Source organism: Macaca thibetana, chromosome 7 (genome assembly GCF_024542745.1).
Source record: "Macaca thibetana thibetana isolate TM-01 chromosome 7, ASM2454274v1, whole genome shotgun sequence".
NCBI classification, from domain to species: domain Eukaryota; kingdom Metazoa; phylum Chordata; class Mammalia; order Primates; family Cercopithecidae; genus Macaca; species Macaca thibetana.
This window is the reverse complement of record NC_065584.1, coordinates 120,025,565-120,045,374: the sequence shown is the minus strand read 5'-3', so window position 1 is coordinate 120,045,374 and position 19,810 is coordinate 120,025,565. Positions and strand designations below refer to the sequence as shown.

The window sequence follows — 19,810 nt, the reverse complement described above, 5'->3', positions numbered from 1 at the left end:
AACAACATTACTCATCAATTTGATCAAGTATATATTTATAGATATTTATTACTTATATACTTATCAAGTATATATTTATAGATACTCTACCAACCAGTAGCAAAATACATATTCTTTTCAGGTGCACATGAAATACTTAGGAAGATAGACCATTTTGTGCCATAAAACAAGACACAGTAAAATTTTAAAGATCGAAAACATACGAAGTGTGTTCTTCAACTGCACTGATTTTAATTAGAAATCAATTTTTTTAATGATACTTGGAAAATCATTGAATATGTGAAGTTAAATAACACATTAACTAAGTAACTCCTAGGTCACAGAACAAAATCACAAAGTAAATGAGAAAATATTTTTAGCTGCACAAAAATGGAAATGCAACAAAAAAATTGTGAAATGCAGATAAAGTAGTGCTTAGAGAAAAATGTATGGCATTAAAAATGCATATTAGGTAAAAAAGGAAGGAAGAAAATCAGTCATCTAGGCTTCTACCTTAAGAAATTAGAAAAATGAGCAAACTAAACTGTAGTAAGAAGAAATAATATAATAAAATTTATACAGATATAAAACTTGAGAGGAAAAGCAAGAAAATCACAAGAGAAAATCAAGGGACAGAAAACAACAGACGATATCAAAAGCTGCTTAGTCTAAAAGAACCATAAAACTCCTAGCTCTCTAACCAGACTGATAAGGTAAAAAAGAGAAAACACAAATTACCAATGTCATAAGTAAGAGAGCAAGCATCACTACAGGTTCCACAGGCATCAAAAGACTAATAAAGTATTTTAATGAACAACTGGATGCCAATAAATTTGATAACCAAGATAAAATGGAAAATTTATTTGAATGATACGATCTACCAAAACCCACTCAAGTAGAATTAGATAAGCTGAATATTCCTATATCTGTTAAAGAAATTGAATTTCTAGTTTAAAATTTTCCTATAAAGAAAATCTCAGGCCCAGGTGGCTTTACTAATAAATTCTACCAAACATGTAAGAAGGAAATACAACCAATTCTATACAATCTCTTCCCAAAGGTAGAAAAGGGTTCTTTCCAATTCAATGATACAAAAAACAGAAAAAGAAATTACAAGAATGTCTACCTTTACTACTTTAATGCAATATCACGGTAGAGATCCTACCCAGAGCAATAAAGCAAGAAAAAAAAATAAATAAAAGGCATACAAATTGAAAAAGAAGTAAAGCTGTCTACATTTGCAGATAGTATGGCTACTTTTATTGAAAGCCCTAATGAATCTACAGAGAAGCTATGGAGTTAGTAAGCAAATTTAGCAAAGTCACAAGATATAAAGCAATATGCAAAAATCAGTTGTATTTCTACATACTAGCATTGAACAATCAGAAATTAAAATCACAAAAATATAGTAGGCAATTTCTTAAAAAGTTAAACATTCACATGCCATAAAACGCAGCCATTCCATTTACAGGTATTTACTCAAGAGAAACAAAAGTATATTTCCACACAAACACTTGTACACAAATGTTCATAACAACTTTATTTGTAATAGTCATAAATGAGAAACAACCCAATGTGTATCAATGGGTGAAAGGAGCAAAAATCCTCGTGTATCCATGCAATAAAATATTACTCAGGGATAAAATTAAATGAATTATTCATAACTCAACAACATGGATAAATTTTAAATCATTCTGTTTTGTGAAAAAAGCCAGAAATAAGGATAATATTGGATTATACAGTCTCCATAAAATTCTAGAGCATATAAACTAATATACAGTAATGGAAGGTAGGTTAACAGGTACTTGGAGCTAGATGTGGAGAAAATGATCAACTGCAAAAGGTATGAGGAAATTTTGAATTTTGATGTAAATATTCTCTGCCTTGACTGTGATGATGGTTGTATAAATAAATAAAAACCTATCAAAATATATATTACATATGTACAGTTTATTATACTGCAATAATAGTTCAATACATGTATGAAATAAGTAACTGTGGGATATAGAAAAATAAAGAAAATAATTCAATTAAAAGTTGCATTAAAATATGAAATAGTCATAAATTTAACAAAATATGTGTAAGACCTTTACACTGAAAACTGCAAGACAGCATTAAAAGAAATTAGAGACGCTTTAAAGAAATACTTATTTTCCATGCTCATGTATCAAAAGAATAAATATTGTTAAGATGTCAGTTCCCCACCAAACTAATCTATCGAGTCAGTGCAATCACATTCAAAACTCAACAGGCTTTTTTCAGAAATTGACAAATCAATTCTAAAATATATATGGAAATACAAAGGGCCTGGAATGTTCAAAACAATTTTGAAAACAAAGAAAAAAGTTGGAGAACTTACATTACCTGATTGTAAGACTGACTATAAAACTATAATACCTAAAATGTTAGCGTAAAAAAATAGATTAATGGAACTGAAGTTCAGAAATAGAGCCAAACATATATGATCAATGATATTTGGTAAAAGTGCCAAGGCAATCCAGTGTGACAAGTTACATTCCAATGTGTTGGAATAACTGGGAATTAAATACACACACACACACACACAAAGAAAGACTACAACCCTGGACCCTTACTTTTTATATACAAAAATTAACTTGAAATGGATTATAGACTCAAATTTAAATTTTGCTAAAACTATAACACTTCTAGAAGAAAATATAAGAGAATCTTTTAGTCGCCTTAGATCAAGCAAAATTTACTAAACAGTACTAAAATTTACAGACTATAAAAAATTGATAAATCATACTTTGTTAAAATTTTAAAATTTTTCTTCTTCAAAAAACACTGTTGAAAAAACATAAGGGAAAGCTTGGGTCTTACTCTAGACCTACAAAATCAGTATCTCCAGGAATGGGGTTCCACATGTCATTTTGAATCATAACTGATAAGAATTATTGTCTCGGTTCTCAAATTAAAAATTTGAGAATTTCATTATATAGTACCACATTGATGGCCTCCGCATAGGACCAAAGAAGACTCACAGGGAGAAACAGAAGACAGATATTTTCTACAGTAAATAAGAAAATTAGACCTAGAGAAGAAAAAAACTAAGGGATTGATAAATACTGACTTGCAAATACATGAATAATCACTATGCAGTGACCTTGGCACAGAGTCACTGCATAGTGACTAAAAAAATAAATAAATAGTTCTTGATATTAGGTTTCCAAATGAGATCCTGGAATTTTCTCAAATATTCATTAAGGTAAGTTATTCCTCATCAAAAGACATGATCTTAACCGCAAGAAGTTAATCTGCAGAACTGAAGTTTCTCTCCTAGATAATTACTTGAGAAGTCATTCTGTGAAGCTGGCAATAGTGACATCAAAGTCCATTTGCCAAGAAGGGCCAATTCACAAGTTGGGCATCAAGAAAATCCCTCCATAAACACAATCTATATCCTTCTGCCCCTTTTAAAGTTTTACTGTGTTAATGTAAAATTGAAAAACTGCAGTGCTATGGTTTCCTTTTTCTCAGTCTACTTATTAGCAAACAGTAGTAGGTCAGAGGAAGATGTGGAAGAGTTTTAAAACTGTTTAAATTTATGTGTATCAGACACAAGGTCCCAAGAAATGCTCCATGTCTATCTGCTCTGTGTCTGAATAACAGTTTTTAGACATAAAGTAAATATCTAAATAATAATCAACCCCAGAAACCAGTGTCATAGAAAGAATGAAATAGCTGAAGCTTTATTTATATTATCTACCCTAATTTTCCCCAACTGAATGTTGAAAGTCAGAATGTACACATCTGAAAGAATATCACAAAGCAGGCACTTTACAAATATTAACTATTTTATCATTATAAAAGTGATGCATACTCATTTTAGAAAACAGAGCTAAACATACACATAAAAAATTTATTTGTAGTTTTGCCACCCAAAGGTAATTACAACTGATACTTATGTATCAACCATCTGTGCACTGACACATCCATAACACCAAAATGGAAGCATCTAGGATATATTGTTTGTGATCCTGAGAAGTGCATTCTTCTGTTCATATGTAGATATCTCTAATTTTCCAGCTATTATGCAGAATAAGATTCAGCAAACCTGCATGAAATGTATGGTATGGTACCAAAGAAATATAAGAGTAGATTCCTGACCAGGGTTCACATCTACCAATTCTCTATATTGAGAGTTTGGTAACTTGATTTACCTAATTGCAATAATGATTATTTAATTGTGTTTCATCTTGCTTGCCATTTTGTATTCTAAACATTTTTAATGGAACTGCCTTCCCTTTTCTTTATCCCGAGTTCTCTCCATTAGAAACTACAGCATTTTATTTCACTGCAAAATGGATATTAATTAGCAGCAGAGATCAAAGAATCATGTTACAATCCCTTATGGAAATTATTAAGATTCCTCTTCTGCTTTTTCATGAGTCTTTGTCCCAAAACTGAAGCAATAACTTGGTCACATTTTAAAAAACTATACAAAAAGGAATTATTATTGTTGCTTATGCTTGCTGTCCTTTTTCCATGACCACAGGGAGCCAAATGCTAATTCTTTATTGGATTTGTTATTGGAAGTGTTGCCAACACGGAATTGGAAAAAGAAAACAATTGAGCTTCCTAAGTAGACCACAGAGCACAAATCTTCAAATTAGCTCCAATAATTAAGGCATCTTGTGAAGGGCTTCAATGACAGGATAAACTCATCTGTCCCTAGCACAAGACCCATATCAATTACCCTGGGTCTAAGGAGGCTGGTACAAAACAAAGGAAATCAAAATATAGAGGCTGACAGTCTAGACAAAGCCTGACTCTGGTCAAAAGCAGCCTCTCCAAGTGTTATCTTTAAGCCAAGTGGTTTTAAATAAGTTTAAATACCAACAGGGGGTTAATTTGAAATCAGTTTGATTCTATTTTTGAATTAATGCCTTTACAAATCTGCTTTTATAATTTCTGCTTATCAAGGATTGCCCTTCTGGTATAAAAACTGAGCCAAGACTCAGTTATCAAATACTATGAAGGGTTCTGTTAATTAGATAGTTTATCTGTGATGAGTTGTTGACACTGAGATGATGTGTGTTAAATAATTTTAAAATATTCTGCGGGGCACTAACTTGGTGGCTCAAAGCATTATTCTTCAATTTTTCAGACCCTGCTTTAAGTCACACTAGAATCTCTTAGTATAAATTAATGTGAATCATTTCTTAAATATAGAATCATTCATATCTCAAAATTATCTGTATGAGAGAATAAATCTTCTGGCGTTCTTTATTAGGCTGTTGTAGACCATTCTAACTAATCCAGCCTCTTTCACATGATGGTTGGTCTTTAACTGCTTGGTAGAGACTGCCAGGAAATTCATCATTGCTGTTATTAAACACAATTCTCAGGATTTGCTCTTTTTATAATGTTTCTTGTAAAAGCTTTTTTGTGTGATTTTTCCTCTGGCTTCTTGTTCTACTTCCATATAGGGCAACCCAGGAGAAATCTCAGACACTGAAATATTTTTACTCATGTAGGTAAATTAAAGCTCCAGCTGTTAAGGGTTTTTCTTTCTGTCTGTCAATTTTCTTTTTCAAGTTATGGTCTGTGAAGGCAGAGGCCAAGAACAGTCCACAGGGAATGGCTTGGAGCCTTAGAACAAGCTGGTATCCTTGTATTTTCTAGAGGAAAAAATATTGGACTCCAAAGTTTAACATCAGGAAAGCTGCTAATTAATTAGCCCATAAATTGTTAAAAGCACGAATCATTCATTATCATCTCTGGGATTTCATTTTAAGCTCCCCTTCAAATATTGATTTTGTTTACCGCTTTGTTTCTTTATATTTTTGCTCTTTTCTTTTCTCACACGTTCTCTAAGAGACATGATATTCTATGTCTCATAGAATCTGAAGTCCTGAGGTTTTTGTTTAATTAATAGTCATAATGTGTTTAACTGGTATGTACGTGACTTAGAAAAAGAAACGGTTCTTTCAAGGTAGTGAAGCTCTCTGGAAAAAAAAAAAAATCACTAAACTCACAGGAATCCTTAGTTTATATTCTAGTGTTATCATTATCTGTGGCCTCAGGCAAGTTGACTGCCTAGGTCTTGGTTTTCTTATTTGTTAAATAAGGAGATTAGAATCCATGAATATCCTTTCCATGTCTAATAGTCTAGGATTCTCTTTATCAAAAGAACTTAGTGTAGGTGAAAGAATAAAAATGGAGTTCACATGAGGAAATAGTTGGCAAGCAGCCATTTGAAACTGTTTTTGTTCATTTTCTTCAAAGAAGATTTTGAAGAAAATTATCAACAAAGAAAGGAGAATATTGGCAATCAGGTAAGTGGAAAGAACTCCGGACAAGGAGTGGGGATCCAGTTCTAGTCACAGTTGCACCACTGACAACTTAGTGATCATGAAAAAATTATGAAATTGAAGATTCTGAGGCCAAAGATTGGACTCAAAACTGAAAAAGTTTGATTTTATTATGATAGTGCCTTTCACTCCCAAACTGCTATGATTCTATAAAATGGCCCCAAAGTCAGGGAAGAGGATAACTGGAAATGTCCTCGTAGTTATCGTCAATGAATGCTATCCTTTCATTTCTGATTAGGGAACGTTGTTCAAAAACATCGTATCCTAGAACATCAACTCAGAAGTAAAACATACCCTTGGGGACTCTAAACAAATGCTATAACCAGTAGTAACTTTCTGAATCTGTAATATTTTAGTTTTAATGACGGCGATCTCCATGGACTCACCCTGAGTTAAGGATTATAAAGAAAGTTGTTCCATATATTTCTTTTGTTCCTCCTCTAAATTTCTTCTGTTTGTTTTTTGACCCAGAATATAACTGAAATAGCTAACAAAAATCAAACCACTACTAAAAATATAAATCCTAGTGGTAAATCTCAAGATGATTAGGACATGTGAAGTATTTGTACTCTTTCTGCAAAATTTCCTACACTGTCTAGGCACCCTCTAGCATACTGAATTTTTGCAAAATAGCCATATTACCTGCAAGCTGACAATACTCATGCATTCCAGCCTTTTAACAGAAGAAATATTTTCATTAATATTTTTAAGCTGTATATCAGTGTAAAAACTCAAAAGAATCAAGACTCAAAGGGAAAAACCTAGCCAAAAAAAATGTATTACAGAGGATAGTTTCCAGATTTTAATGATTTACCAAGTGAAAAATATAAAAAGTGGTAGATTTTTTTTCCTCTTAAAACATCAAGTACTGGACACTGCCCAAGGTAAGACTGCAAAAGCAGATGGTGTAATCATCCATTCCAGATAGTCAGTTCTGCTTCTTTCCTGCTTGTCTCCCTGGAACCCAGCCAGGAGCTTCTCCTTTTTCTTCAGGACATGGATGCTTCCCCTATGCTGGGACCCTCATTTTTTCATAAGTCCTACTTTGGAGAAGCAGCACATTCCAACAGCCCTTGCTTTGAACCATAGTATAAAAGATGTAGGCTCTGTTCTCAATTTCTTCATGGTCCTGGTATGCAACCTGGTCCAAATACTTTTAGCCAACCCCTCTTAATTCCATGCTTTGATTTTTCTTTGATTGGTAAGAGAATAATTGGCAACATTTGAATTCACTGAATGCACATTTAATGCATTAATAATCATGATCCATTATACCAGGACATAGAACTCACAACTAAAGCTTTTTAATGATTAAATAAGAAATCTGTACTTTAAATTTTCACCCATAGAGTTTTTGGATCATAGCAACCAACTAACTTCCATTAGCCTCCTACACAATCATTTTGAAATAGGAAACCAGAATAGAGGTTAAGGGAATTTCCTTAGGCCACAATCCAAGTTTCAGTAATAACTTCTTTCCTCAACATAAGTCATTTACTTTAAAACTCCCCAAACAAAAAGGTTTTCCATGTTAGTCTGTAAAATATACACAGTACCCACTAAGCACAGCAAAAAAATCTCCAAATACTCATGATTTTAAAATAAATCATGAGTTAAACTATGTTTTAATGCCTAAAAGGCCCAGTAACTTTAAAATTGTTCCCTCAAAATAGGCTCTCATATTGTTTTCATGTTGTACTTCCAGTGTTTGAAACACAGCAGAGATTACAAATGTATATTGAATGGATGACGAATTGTTGACAGTAGTCTGAAATAAGGTAGCACCAAGAAAATGAGAAATTGCGCAAAGTGGACTGTCTGTAGGAATGTTATAAAAATAAAAATACAAAGAGCGGGTAAAGGTGTTGAAAATATGTTGAAGAAGAGGGAATCTAAAGGGGTTTCCCAGTTTCTGACTTAAGAGACCAGATGATGCCATTCAATGAGATAGGAAATATGAGGGAAGAGGAGGTAGGTGGGTGCATGGACAATGAGATCGACATTATAAGTGCTAAATCAAAAACTATCATGGAACATGGAGGGAGAATTATTTGATAAGAAGTTGGATATACATATTTGAGTTGAATAGAGACATTTGTGACTTGGAAGTCATCATCATGTGTATCATAATTGAAGTTATGTCAATGAATGAGATTACCAATGTGATGGTTAATTTTAGGTGTCAACTTGACTTGCTTAAGAGATACTCACATAGCTGCTAAAGTAAAATCTCTGGATATGTTGTGGAGGTGTTTCCAGAAGAGACTGGCACTTGAATCAGCAGATTAAGTAAGGAAGATCTACCTTCACCAATTTCATCCAATCTGTTAAGGACCTAGATAGAATAAAAAAGCAGAGGAAAGGTGAATTCACTTTCTCCTCTGGGACTGGAAAATCCTTCTTCTATCGCTCCTGGATGTCAGAACATCAGGTGTTCAGGTTTTTGACTTTGGACTGAGAGTTACACCATTGGCTCCCATGGTTCTCAGGCCTTTGGACTTAGACTGAATTGTACCACCAGCTTCCCTGATTATCCAGCTTGCAGATGATGCTATATCATGGGACTTCTTTCTACTTTTTTTAAATACACACACACACACACACACACACACACACACACACACACATTTTATTATTTTATTTTATTTTATTTTTTGAGATGGAGTTTCACTCTTGTTGCCTAGGCTGGAGTGCAAGGCGCGATCTCGGCTTACCGCAATCTCCGCCTCCTGGGTTCAAGCGATTCCCCTGCCTCAGCCTCCTGAGTAGCTGGGATTACAGGCATGCACCACCACACCTGGCTAATTTTGTATTTTCAGTAAAGATAGGGTTTCATCATGTTGGTCAGGCTGGTCTCAAACTCCCAACCTCGGGTGATCCACCTGCCTCAGCCTCCCAAAGTGCTGGCATTACAGGCATGAGCCACCATGCCTGGCCGACACACACATATATTTTAGAGACAGGATTTCATTTTGTCACCCATGCTGGAGTGCAGTGGTGCAATCACGGCTCACTGTAACCTCAAACTCCTGGACTCAAGCAATCCTCTTACCACAGTCTCCTACATAGGTAGGACTACAGGTGCGCAACACCATGCCTGGTTAATTTTCTATTTTTTTATTTTATTTTATTTTATTTTATTTTATTTTATTTTATTTGTTTTTTGTAGAGACGGGATCTCATTATGTTGCCCAAGCTGGTCTTGAGCTCCTGGACTCAAGGGATCCTCCTATCTCAGCCTCTGAAAGTGGTTGGATTACAGATGTCAGCCACCATGCCTGGCCTCATGGGACTTCTCAGCCTCCATAACTGCATGAGCCAATTCCCATAATAAATCCCCTTTTATATATATATTTTATATATATATATATATGCATATATGTCCTCATTAGGTCTATTCCTTTGAGGAACCCTGACTACGATACCTAGGCAATAAGTATAGAACAGTATATCAATATAATTTGAAATTAGTGTGAAGCCTCCAACTTTGTTTTTCTTTCTCAGGATGGTTTGTCTCTTCAGGGTCTACTGTAGTCCCATATGAATTTTAGAATTATTATTCTATTTCTGTGAAAAATGCCATGGAAATTTTGATAGGGATTTGCACTGAATCTATACATTGCTTTAGGTATTAAGGATATTTTGACACTACTAGTTATTCCACTCTACAAACACAAGATATCATTTTATTTATTTGTATCTTCTTTAATTTCTTTCATCAGTGTTTTATGATTTTCAGTGTACAGACCTTTCATTTCCTTGATTAAATAGTTCTTATTTTGTTCTTGTTGATGCTATCATAACTGGGATTGTTTTCCTGATTTGTTTTAGATACATCATTGTTGGTGTAAATAAATGCAACTAATTTTTGTATATTGATTTTTTTATCCTGATACTTTGCTGATTTTATTTATTAGTTTTAACAGGTTTTTTGGGAGAAGTCTTTAGGGTTTGCTACATTTAGGATCATGTCATCTGCAAATGGGGATAATTTTACCTTTTCTTTACAATTTAGATGCCTTTTATTTCTTTTCCTTGTCTAATTGCTCTAGCTAGTACTTCCAGAACTATGTTGAATAGAAGTGGTGAGAGTGGGCATCCTTGGGTTATACCAGATCTTAGAGGAAACGTTTTTTCTCATTGATCACAATATTAGCTGTGGGCATTCATAAATAGCCCTTATCATATTGAGGAAATTTCCTTCTATATCTATTTTGCTGACAGCTTTTATCACGAAAGGATGTAGAAATTTGTCAAATGCTTTTTCGGCATCAATTGACATGACCATGTGCTTTTACCCTTCATTCTGGAAATGTTGTACGTTACATTGCTTGATTTGCAGATGTTTGGTACATTCTTAAATGATTGTGAGGGTTGCTAAATTTTTAATTTGTCAAGGACATTATAAGTATATATATATATATATGTAGCCTTTACTATTATTACTATTTCATAGAAGTAGAAGACAGATATTTCAACACAAAACAAAGTATAGATAACAAAATCCTAAAACAATGGACAGTCCTCCCAATTAACCAATTAATGTAGATAAAAGACTCATTACACTGACCTTCATTGAAAAAATAGCTATCATGAAATGACACTATTTGAGGACAAGCGTTTGGGAAGAACTGGTACCACTGTAAACAGATTTCCAAGGACAAACACCCAGGGAATGCTCATCTTTAAGTGCTCATCAGAGAAGAAGAGTCTACAAAAGAGACTGAAAAGCAGTAAATGGAGAAGTAGAAGGTAAATCTAGGGAAGTGTGACATACTATAAGCCAGAAAAATAATGTTTCAAGAAGCATGTAGTCAACAATTCAGATGCCACTGAAAGCCAACGGACATATTAACAGAGAGTTGCTGATATCCTAAGTAAGAATAGTTTTATACTAAAATAATATGATGTGAAGACTTCACCTCTGGGCTGACTCAGGCAATACAACAAATTTTGTTGAGACTTCTAAATTCAGATCAATAAGTATTTGCTGAGCACTTAGTGTGCCATGCCCTGAACTATTTAATAAAGCCCCTGAGCAGTTAAAAGATTAGTAACATATTTCCTGTCCTCAAGAAACTTGTAGTCTCCGGAGAGACATAAGAAATTAACTCCATGAGTTTGTCCTTAAGGTACTTCATATAAATGAAATCACACAAAGTTTGCCCTTTTTAAATTGATTCATAATAGATACGCATATTTGGGGTACATGTGATATTTTGATACATTTATATTAATGTGTAATAATCAAATCAAGGTAATTGCAATGTCCATCACTTCGAACATTAACTTTTCTTTATGCTAGGAACATTCAAATTATTGTCTACTAGCTGCTTTGTAATAACAAAGATTACAGTTTTATTAGCTGCTTTGTAATAACAAAGATGATAGTTAACAGATTGCTGTTAGCTACAGTCACTCTACTGATTTATTGAAAACTAGGTCTTATTTCATCTACCTATATTTTTGTACCCATTAATCACCTTGTCTTCATTGCCTCCAACCCCTACCCTTCCCAGCCTCTGATAACCACCAAACCGGTGTACAGAGAGCATTTAGCACACACTAACTGAATACCCTCTGTGCAACATCTACATTGATCCATCACCAATGATTATGTTTTGTATCTTATTTTCTGATTTTAACCATTTTACTTCTAACAAGTATGTCAAATGTATAAAGAGGAAAAACAAGAAGGAATTTCTACCAGGGCAGGGAAAGCTTCATAATGGATCCGAAAAAAATCATGTAATTAGATGTTGGCAACTTTCAACCCAACCCTCCCATCAAGGACAGAAAAGAGAATAAAGGCTGAGTTGATCAAAAATTATCAATAATTTAATCAAGTGTGTCTATGTAATGAGGCCTCCAGAAAAACCTAAAAGGACCTGATTTGATGAGCTCCTGGATTGGGTTGATGAACATCCACTCCTGGGAGGGAAGTGTACCTCAACTCCATGGGGACTGAAACCCTTATGCTTAGGACCCTTCCAAATTTTGTTCTATGGATCTCTCCATCTGCTTCTTCATTTTTATACTTTAACATATTCTTTGTTATACAGTGATAATAGTGAGTAAGGAGTTTCCTTGAATTCTGTGAGCCACTCTAGCTAATTAATACATGCCAAGGAGTGGTATCATGGAAACCCCCAACTTATTGTTAGTTGGTCAGAGGTACAGGTCACAACTTGGGACTTGTGATTGGCATGTGAAGTGGAGGGCAGTCTTGAGGAACCAAGGCCGAAAGCTGTAGGATCTGATGTTAACTCCCAGTAGAGTGTGTGAGAATTGATTTCAACTGAAGCATACCTAGCAGTTTCTGCTGAGTACTGGTTGTTGGTGGGGAGAAATCCCCACACATTTTGGTGATCATAAGTGTTCTGTGTTGAGGGAGTTTGTGAGAGTAGGAAAAACAGTTTGTTTTTCCTGTTCAATTTAGTTTTGGCCAAATGAGGGTAGATCAAAAATAGTATGGAATATGATGACATACCTTAGTTGATTAGGTGATGTTTGAGGATAGAGGTGAAAGTTGAGAAACTTTATACTTAAAGTGAATGAGAGAGTGATCAAGAATCCCAGGAAGAGAGAACAGTATGGGAAAAAAGTGTTTCCTTCCATTTGTGGTTTCCTTTCAACATTACCAATCTATAAATGTCTGGTCTTTGGATTATTCTTTGAATTGACTGTCAACATCTTTCCAGTTTCCTAATTAATAATAATTTAAATAAAAATTTAGCTTGTGTATTGAAAAAAAGAAATCAACATAAAAATCTATGGATTATCACCAAAGAAGATATACAATAGCCAACAAACATATAAAAAGATACTCAACATCATTAGTCATCCAGGAAATGCAATTTAAAACCACAAGATACCACTTCATACCCACTAAGATGGCGAGAATTAAAACAGACATACACACACATACACACACACACACACACACACACAAAATAACAAGATACTTTGTGGGTGGGAATATAAAATGAGGCAGCTGCTCTGGAAAACAGTATGGCAGTTTCTCAAAATGTTAAACATAGAGCTACCATGTGACCCAGCAATTACATTTCTAGGTGTATACTCAACGGAATGGAACACAGGTGTTCAAAAAAAACTTGTACATAAATGTTCATAGTAGCATTATTCATAAAAACTAAAGAGTGCAAAAAGTGGAGACAACCCAAATGTCTATCAGCTTATAAACGGATGAACAAAATGTGCTATATCTGCATAATGAAATATTATTCAGCCATAAAAATTATTAATATATGCAACATCATGGATAAATCTTGAAACACTATGCTAAGTGAAGGAAACCAGACACATAAAGTGACATATTGTATTATTTAATCTATTTCAAATATCCAGAATAGGCAAATTCATAGAGACACAAAGCATACTAGTGGTTGCCAGGATTGGAAGAAATGAGGATTGACAGCTTAATGGGTACAGGGTGTTCTGTGTATGTGGTAGGGGAGAAAGGGAGAGGTGGAGAGGTGGTAGAAGTGCTTGGGAATAAGTTAGTAAAATCGGGGTGACAGGTACATAACATTGTGAATGTACTAAAAGCCATTGAATTTTGCACTTTATAGTGGTCAATTTTATGCTATGTGAATTTTACAAAAAAAAAAAATCTGTGGAATACAATGTGGCCGCAAGAACCATAGGAGAGTTGCCAGGCACTGTGAGAATATAAAGGATGACAGAGCAATCAGAAAACTAAAAGGTATGATAGTTTTTGAGCTAAAATTTTAAATGCAGAGACAAATACAAAAGATTTGATATGCAGAAATAGATACAAAAGGACAAATAGCAACAGAAGCAGAGAGAACATTTTCAGTAGGGTAAGAAATGATGGGAAAGTGTAGTTCATGTTCAAAGAGCATTTGATGGTCCTGTTTGGTAGTGATAGAATATGTGAAAGGTAGTAGTAGTGAATGAAAAAATTAGGGTCATGTAATTTGGAAATTCAAGTGCTCTCTCTTTCTATAGGGTGTAATTTCTTCTTGGCAGTTAGTAGTGACAGCACATTGTTTCGAGTAGGTCTTAAATGCAGATCCTTGAAATGATTCCCACAGAAAATGTCTAAATTGGAAGTTTTTTCTATGCCCTTCCTCCTCATATTTTTTTTTTACTTTTAGTAAGTTTAGGGTAAACAAGACAATTAATAATAAAAAACTCCTGATACCGTGGGAGAAGGGGGTCTGTTCTGCCACACAAGTCCTTTGCTGGTTATAAAAGTCTTCAATATCGGCAAGCAACATCAGTGTTCTGATTGTAGATTTGTTATTTTCAAAACCCAAAGCAGCCTCAAGTTACCAGTGTAATATTCTCCTTTCCATGATTTCAGAAAATGTAAGTAATTTAGCCATTTTCTTCCTATTTGTCTAAATCACAGCAAAAGACATAGATACCATAGGTACCTAAAACATTGTTGAAGGAATGAGAACTCCAAGCTTATGAGATGCATAGGATGGAAATTAGGCTCCTAGTTAGAAAGCATTTCATCAGCATACATGACATATGTCAAGTTAAATAATGCCAGAGCAGACCTCTAATCTTCAGCTACTCTTTCTTACTTAGAGCCCTTAGACAAATCACTAACATCTGATGCTGAATCTGCATTTCCATGATCTTCATTATCATTTGAGTCATCATCACCACACAGTCATGAAGAATCTACATGCATATAAACTGATTTTACTTTGAATTTATATAAAAAGCATTATATCTACCTCTGTGGCACACATATGCTAAGGTGGCTAGCCTGGTCCCTACTTTCTGGTATTCACATCTTTATGTAATCCCCTCCCAGACTGTAGGAAGGCCCTGTGACTTGTTCCCAACCAGTAGAAAATGGCAAAGGTGAAGGGTTGCAATACATACTATTACAGCACCCAAAGTGCTGGAGTTTGTTTTCTTTTGTTGTTGGCTTTGAATAAACAAGCTGCCATGAATCCTAAAGATGCTAGGAAATGAATCTGCTAATAGCCTAAGAAGTGTGGAAGCAGATCCTTCCGCAGTCTAGCCTCTGGTGAGAACCCAGCCCTATCCAACACCTTGATTGCAGCCTCATGAGAACATATTTTGAGGAACCAGTTAGACAATATCTAGGCTCTTGTCCCATGCATCTGAGAAAACTAATAAATGTGTGTTCTTCTAAGCCATTCAGTTTGTGGTAATTTGTCATGCAGTATTAGAAAAACAATACAACTTCCAAGAAGCACACTGTTTAAAACAGATAAGGAAAGAAACACTGTTATGCAAGCAAAAACATTAACCAAGTATATACAGCTCCAGGGTTTTTTATTCTCTCTGTAGGGAAAAAGAAATACCATAAAATGTATTATTTTATTAGCAAGTAGAGAGCTTAAGCATGGGGATATCTATAAATTCTCAATGTTATGGAGCCAAGTAAGAGGAGTGGTATGTCATGATATCCTAGCAGACAATTTAAGTGTAGTTAGGAAAGTTCTTACGCCCCCAGTTCTCCTCAACCCAACATGGGAAATAAGCTCTTTATCATTGTGGGCTAAGACTGAATTCTGGGTGTATGTACATATTCCTAAGAAGGAAGACATCTTAAACTATTACCAATGATTTTTACATATTGAGAATTAAATTTTATATGAGAAGTGGGGAAGACCATGCAAACTCTGCTGGTCAGGCCAGCTCTATCTTTATAAGTATGCCTTTAACCCAGGAAAGCTTTCCAAATCCACAGAAAACCAATACCTCCAAGAACGTACTAGGTTTTCAGGCCTGGATGTTGAACTATTCATTTCAACAGCTAGAGTGTTTCCTTGTCCTCATTGTGTTTCCTGGCTATGTCTCTGCCTTATACTTTTAGTTGATGCATTGACTGACTACTTTCCAATTTCCAACCTCCAAGCATGGTTGTATTGCTTTTATCTTTCCTACCACTGATTCTGATACCCCAATGATGAGTGTCTAGATAACATTCTCTAGGACTTGTCTTGGTAATAGTGAAGTCTCTTAGCCACCAAGTCCCTTGAGCAACATTCAACCCTGCAAATAAGATCTAGATATAGGCATCTGAGGAGAGAGAGAAATGGTGTTCAAGAATGAGAAGGAAAGTCCATGAACTCAACTTTACCTAATTTTGCATAATTCAGCATAAAGTCTGTGTAGTTTTTGTTAAGTTATCTACACAAGCAAATATTTAAATCTACTTGAACTTGGACTATCTGATTTCTCTCCACTGTCCAGGACTCAAGAGTGTTACCTGTGGGAAATAATGAGAATAGAATATTATTACTTTCCCCTAATTCATTTCAACATTTGTTAAATAACTGTTATATGCAAGGCATTTTGCAAAGTACTATTACAGTCTCAAAATGAATAAATCATATCCCTTCTACCAGGTTGCAGGAGGAAAGAAGATAATGTAAATAAGCAGAAAAATAGTGCTACGATTGAGGCATAGAGAGATAGAAGAAAAAGATAATGTAAGATTGGAATAATCGGAAGTGTTGCAGGGGAAAGGTGTTAAAGAAATTGATCTGTGATCCATTTCTTTCTGAATGTGGTTCTAGAAAAAGAAGACAGTGCTTCAGTCTAATATCCTTGCAAATATAAAAACTGGACTTCTGGGCAAATTGAATAATGATGCAGGATGTCTCTGGTTTAGGATTGCTTAGGGTAAACAAGCATACAATGTATGGATTTATGATGCATGGCTCCCTAGAGAATGTGACATAAGCTATACAACTCTCTGAAGCATGAAGAGGAGATGTTTCCTAACTTCAATGCTGTCCGCTGTTTGAGGTGACCTGCAGTCCTCATTAGAGACCTCATCTATTATTCTGAGTTGGAGAGTACATGTCTACAACAACAAGGATGTGGGAAGTCTTGTGGAATGCCCCAGCCTTTTCTCTGCCTTGCCTGTGTCTTCAGTGCTTGTATCCTTGGAATTAGCTGTGAAGCTTGATACTGAGAAAGGTCTCTCACTTGTGTGAGTGATTTGACAATCTGATACTGGGTGTTAGCTCAGCCTTCACAGAGGAGGTAGACTTGAAATGAGCTTCAAGAGGTGTGCAGGATTTTAAACAACAGAGATAAAGAAGCTGGCATTCCAAGGAGAGGAAAAAAATAGGAACAGGGATAAGAAAGCAGAAAACCAGAGTTTGTTCAGACCATAATACACCTCCTAGTTTAGCTGGAGTATACAATATGTCTAAGGGAAGAATAATAGATGATAAAGCTCAAAAAGTAGGCTAAGGACTTTGAATTTCAGGATGCAAATTTTATACTTAAATCTGTAGGAAATGGGGAGCCCTTGAAGATTGTTTTAATGAAAAGAATTACAGAATCACAGCAGAGCTTTAGGTAGATTTCTCCAGCAGCTATGTGCTGGTTGTTTCAGAGCATAGAATATTTATCCATATTGACGCATAAATGACTTAGTTCAAGTATTCTCAAATGAGCTCTGTGAACTCAGAGGGGTGAATATACTGGCACAATTTAAAGTTCTCCTTGAAGATTCTGTTGATGTTGTTGTTTGCCTGTTTTGTTTTAACATTTAGAATATGTTTTTTATTCATTTGGTGATATTTTTTAAATGCAAATTTAGGATCAGCTAGATAACCACATTATAACTGGATATTACCACAAATTTCAGTGCTCTTGCCTTCCTTCTGTTTTATCATTGTATTGATATCAATTACAATTTAAATTGTCATGAACTAATAAGGAAAAATAAAAGAGACTTTAAATGTAAATTTGTATTCATACCTAGGGAAAAGCAAACATTTTGTACTTATTTTATTTTTTTTTAAGTTGTGGGAGAATCATGTCATCACAGTACCTGGTAGTACATATTGAATGAATGAATATTGAGTGAACTTGAATGAATATTTTGCCTTACCTCTCCAGACTACTTCCTCTATCCTATTCTTTTTATTATGTGCCCGTGATCTTCATCAAGAGGCTTGCTCATACTCTGTTTGGTTTTTTGTTTTTGTTTTTGTTTTTGTTTGGTTAGGTTCAGTAAATGGGAGTCTATAGCAGGAGGTTGAAGAGTGACAAGAATGAGGTCAGGGCATTTATTTTGCTGGTTTCCTCCTGGTTGGGTTCCTACAAGTTAATTATGTCCCTCTTACAAAAATCACAGATTTTCTAAGTTTTTCCTCTCCTATATCTGCAGCCACACTCTCTATGTTCTGATCATTGTTTCTTCATTTGCCTCTACAGTCTTACAGATGATAATGGCTCTTTACTGTTGCTATTTCTCAACCCTCTTTAGTTTCTTCTTAGCCAGCCCATACCTTTGTACACATTTCCTTTTTTAAATCCTCTTTAAGTACTGAAATGCCATTCATTTTCTGCCATGATCTATCTAATACAGTGAACCTCAATAGTCATTAATATGTATATTTCAAGTATCAATTTGGTTCTAACGAAGTAGTATCATCTGTCACATTAAAATAAATGTGTTACTTTGAATCATATTAGTTTTATAGTTTTATTTGTATTTAATATATAAATTTGTTTTATATAATTGTATCTGAGGTCTAATCATAAGATTCTAGTTTTATGTTTGTACATATTTAAGTAAATTAATGATAATAATAAAAAATAATTTAAATCAACATTAAGCGTTCTTGACATTTTTTCACCAGGCCATATATCAGTCAAGTTTGATAATCACTAGCTGGTATGGTTTTGCTGTCTTCCCACCCAAATCTCATCTTGAATTGTAAGTTCAAGATGTGGAAGGAACCCAGTGGGAGGTAACTGAATTATGTGAATGGGTCTTTCCTGCACTGTTCTCGTGATAGTGAATGAGTCTAACAAGATCTGATGGTTTTAAAACAAGAGTTCCCTGCACAAACTCTCTCTTTGCCTGCCACCATCCATGTAAGACATGACTTGCTCCTCTTTGCCTTTCACCTTCCACCATGATTGTGAGGTCTCCCCAGCCACGTGGAACTGTAAGTCCAATAAACCTCTTTCTTTTGTAAATTGCCCAGTCTTGGGTATGTCTTTATTGGCAGGGTGAAAATGAACTAATACACTAGCCTAGCTTATTGTTTCCAACAGAGGTTCCAAAACATCTCTAAAAAGCATCATAAAAGTTACCAGAGTGTGAAAAGCCAAGAACTTCATAAAGCCCATTATAAATGATTTCAGAAGTAATGGCCAGCAACAAATGCATATTCTTCCACTTCCACAGAGATCTGAGAAGGCCTACATGAACCACCATAGCTTTTCATGAATACCAATCTCCAAACTCCACACTGGAGCATTGTACTTAGAATGTCTTCAAATCAAGCTAGTGAAGTAAATTCATGATATGGCATACCCCTCTACTCTAAATGCATAGCAAGTATAAACAGAAAAAAAAAACATAGCTATATATTTTTTTAAATAAGCATCTATGTGGGCCAAAAATTCACAGTGGTAAGTAGAGCTGAAGCCCCTGGCTTGCTGAGTATCAGGTCCAGAAGCACACTGGCAGCAGGCAGTTCCATTTC

General features: G+C 34.8%; 1 long non-coding RNA gene across 3 annotated transcripts in view; it reads right to left on the bottom strand.

Annotated features, from left to right (window-relative positions):
• LOC126958874 (uncharacterized) overlaps positions 1-19,810 on the bottom strand; it is a 309,871-nt gene that overhangs the window by 242,966 nt on the left and 47,095 nt on the right. For all 3 annotated transcript variants that reach the window (XR_007727339.1, XR_007727337.1, XR_007727338.1), the window contains exon 2: positions 8,526-8,649. This is a non-coding gene — a long non-coding RNA (uncharacterized LOC126958874). The remainder of the gene's footprint in view (positions 1-8,525; positions 8,650-19,810) is intronic.